This window comes from Doryrhamphus excisus, chromosome 13 (genome assembly GCF_030265055.1).
Source record: "Doryrhamphus excisus isolate RoL2022-K1 chromosome 13, RoL_Dexc_1.0, whole genome shotgun sequence".
NCBI classification, from domain to species: Eukaryota; Metazoa; Chordata; class Actinopteri; order Syngnathiformes; family Syngnathidae; genus Doryrhamphus; species Doryrhamphus excisus.
Window position 1 is genome coordinate 3,495,621 of NC_080478.1, and position 2,500 is coordinate 3,498,120.

General features: G+C 51.8%; 6 non-coding genes and 6 pseudogenes across 6 annotated transcripts in view; all 12 read right to left on the reverse strand.

Moving 5' to 3' along the window:
* The window catches only part of LOC131097995 (5S ribosomal RNA), a 119-nt gene extending 113 nt beyond the window's left edge, over positions 1-6 (reverse strand). The window contains exon 1 of the ribosomal RNA XR_009116879.1: positions 1-6. This exon is cut by the window's left edge and continues 113 nt beyond it. This is a non-coding gene — a ribosomal RNA (5S ribosomal RNA).
* A 112-nt stretch (positions 7-118) lies between these two features.
* On the reverse strand, positions 119-237 carry LOC131097371 (5S ribosomal RNA). Its single transcript, XR_009116279.1, has one exon. It is a non-coding gene; the product is annotated as a 5S ribosomal RNA (ribosomal RNA).
* A 112-nt stretch (positions 238-349) lies between these two features.
* LOC131141885 (5S ribosomal RNA) lies at positions 350-458 on the reverse strand (annotated as a pseudogene).
* Positions 459-570: 112 nt separating this feature from the next.
* On the reverse strand, positions 571-689 carry LOC131098770 (5S ribosomal RNA). Its single transcript, XR_009117629.1, has one exon. It is a non-coding gene; the product is annotated as a 5S ribosomal RNA (ribosomal RNA).
* Positions 690-801: 112 nt separating this feature from the next.
* On the reverse strand, positions 802-910 carry LOC131100822 (5S ribosomal RNA; annotated as a pseudogene).
* Positions 911-1,022: 112 nt separating this feature from the next.
* On the reverse strand, positions 1,023-1,131 carry LOC131142169 (5S ribosomal RNA; annotated as a pseudogene).
* Positions 1,132-1,243: 112 nt separating this feature from the next.
* On the reverse strand, positions 1,244-1,352 carry LOC131141887 (5S ribosomal RNA; annotated as a pseudogene).
* Positions 1,353-1,464: 112 nt separating this feature from the next.
* On the reverse strand, positions 1,465-1,583 carry LOC131099780 (5S ribosomal RNA). The gene has a single exon (XR_009118552.1). It is a non-coding gene; the product is annotated as a 5S ribosomal RNA (ribosomal RNA).
* A 112-nt stretch (positions 1,584-1,695) lies between these two features.
* Positions 1,696-1,814, reverse strand: LOC131143251 (5S ribosomal RNA). The gene has a single exon (XR_009133304.1). It is a non-coding gene; the product is annotated as a 5S ribosomal RNA (ribosomal RNA).
* A 112-nt stretch (positions 1,815-1,926) lies between these two features.
* Positions 1,927-2,035, reverse strand: LOC131142299 (5S ribosomal RNA; annotated as a pseudogene).
* Positions 2,036-2,147: 112 nt separating this feature from the next.
* Positions 2,148-2,266, reverse strand: LOC131099505 (5S ribosomal RNA). The gene has a single exon (XR_009118333.1). It is a non-coding gene; the product is annotated as a 5S ribosomal RNA (ribosomal RNA).
* Positions 2,267-2,378: 112 nt separating this feature from the next.
* Positions 2,379-2,487, reverse strand: LOC131101062 (5S ribosomal RNA; annotated as a pseudogene).
* Between the last annotated feature and the right edge of the window lie 13 nt (positions 2,488-2,500).

A 2,500-nucleotide genomic window follows, 5' to 3' on the forward strand; every position in this document is an offset into this window, starting at 1 on the left:
GTAAGCTGCAAGATCAACTGAAAAGATCCTATTTGAAGGCGACGCAGGCCAAACTAGACTCTGGCAAAAAGTGTCAAACAGCGCCCTTTGCTGTCAGGCAAGAGCAGAAACCATAAAAAGCTTACAGCACCTGGTATTCCCATGCGGTCTCCCATCCAAGTACTAACCAGGCCCGCCCCTGCTTAGTTTCCGAGATCGGACGAGATCGGGCGTTTTCAGGGTAGTATGGCCGTAAGCTGCCAGGTCAACTGAAAAGATCCTATTTGAAGGTGACGCAGGCCAAACTAGACTCTGGCAAACAGTGTCAAACAGCGCCCTTTGCTGTCAGGCAAGAGCAGAAACCATAAAAAGCTTACAGCTCCTGGTATTCCCAGGCGGTCTCCCATCCAAGTACTAACCAGGCCCGCCCCTGCTTAGCGTCCGAGATCGGGCGTTTTCAGGGTAGTATGGCCGTAAGCTGCCAGATCAACTGAAAAGATCCTATTTGAAGGTGACGCAGGCCAAACTAGACTCCAGCAAAAAGTGTCAAACAGCGCCCTCTGCTGTCAGGCAAGAGCAGAAACCCTATAAAGCTTACAGCACCTGGTATTCCCAGGCGGTCTCCCATCCAAGTACTAACCAGGCCCGCCCCTGCTTAGCTTCCGAGATCGGACGAGATCGGGCTTTTTCAGGATAGTATGGCCGCAAGCTGCCAGATCAACTGAAAAGATCCTATTTGAAGGTGACGCAGGCCAAACTAGACTCTGGCAAAAAGTGTCAAACAGCGCCCTTTGCTGTCAGGCAAGAGCAGAAACCATAAAAAGCTTACAGCACCTGGTATTCCCAGGCGGTCTCCCATCCAAGTACTAACCAGGCCCGCCCCTGCTTAGCTTCCGAGATCGGGCGTTTTCAGGGTAGTATGGCCGTAAGCTGCCAGGTGAACTGAAAAGATCCTATTTGAAGGTGACGCAGGCCAAACTAGACTCCAGCAAAAAGTGTCAAACAGCGCCCTCTGCTGTCAGGCAAGAGCAGAAACCATAAAAAACTTACAGCTCCTGGTATTCCCAGGCGGTCTCCCATCCAAGTACTAACCAGGCCCGCCCCTGCTTAGCGTCCGAGATCGGGCGTTTTCAGGGTAGTATGGCCGTAAGCTGCCAGGTCAACTGAAAAGATCCTATTTGAAGGTGACGCAGGCCAAACTAGACTCTGGCAAACAGTGTCAAACAGCGCCCTTTGCTGTCAGGCAAGAGCAGAAACCATAAAAAGCTTACAGCTCCTGGTATTCCCAGGCGGTCTCCCATCCAAGTACTAACCAGGCCCGCCCCTGCTTAGCGTCCGAGATCGGGCGTTTTCAGGGTAGTATGGCCGTAAGCTGCCAGATCAACTGAAAAGATCCTATTTGAAGGTGACGCAGGCCAAACTAGACTCCAGCAAAAAGTGTCAAACAGCGCCCTCTGCTGTCAGGCAAGAGCAGAAACCATAAAAAGCTTATAGCACCTGGTATTCCCAGGCGGTCTCCCATCCAAGTACTAACCAGGCCCGCCCCTGCTTAGCTTCCAAGATCGGACGAGATCAGGCGTTTTAAGGGTAGTATGGCCGTAAGCTGCCAGGTCAACTGAAAAGATCCTATTTGAAGGTGACGCAGGCCAAACTAGACTCCAGCAAAAAGTGTCAAACAGCGCCCTCTGCTGTCAGGCAAGAGCAGAAACAATAAAAAGCTTACAGCACCTGGTATTCCCAGGCGGTCTCCCATCCAAGTACTAACCAGGCCCGCCCCTGCTTAGTTTCCGAGATCGGACGAGATCGGGCGTTTTCAGGGTAGTATGGCCGTAAGCTGCCAGGTCAACTGAAAAGATCCTATTTGAAGGTGACGCAGGCCAAACTAGACTCTGGCAAACAGTGTCAAACAGCGCCCTTTGCTGTCAGGCAAGAGCAGAAACCATAAAAAGCTTACAGCTCCTGGTATTCCCAGGCGGTCTCCCATCCAAGTACTAACCAGGCCCGCCCCTGCTTAGCGTCCGAGATCGGACGTTTTCAGGGTAGTATGGCCGTAAGCTGCCAGATCAACTGAAAAAATCCTATTTGAAGGTGACACAGGCCAAACTAGACTCCAGCAAAAAGTGTCAAACAGCGCCCTCTGCGGTCAGGCAAGAGCAGAAACCATATAAAGCTTACAGCACCTGGTATTCCCAGGCGGTCTCCCATCCAAGTACTAACCAGGCCCGCCCCTGCTTAGCTTCCGATATCGGACGAGATCGGGCTTTTTCAGGATAGTATGGCCGTAAGCTGCCAGATCAACTGAAAAGATCCTATTTGAAGGTGACGCAGGCCAAACTAGACTCTGGCAAAAAGTGTCAAACAGCGCCCTTTGCTGTCAGGCAAGAGCAGAAACCATAAAAAGCTTACAGCACCTGGTATTCCCAGGCGGTCTCCCATCCAAGTACTAACCAGGCCCGCCCCTGCTTAGCTTCCGAGATCGGGCATTTTCAGGGTAGTATGGCCGTAAGCTGCCAGGTGAACT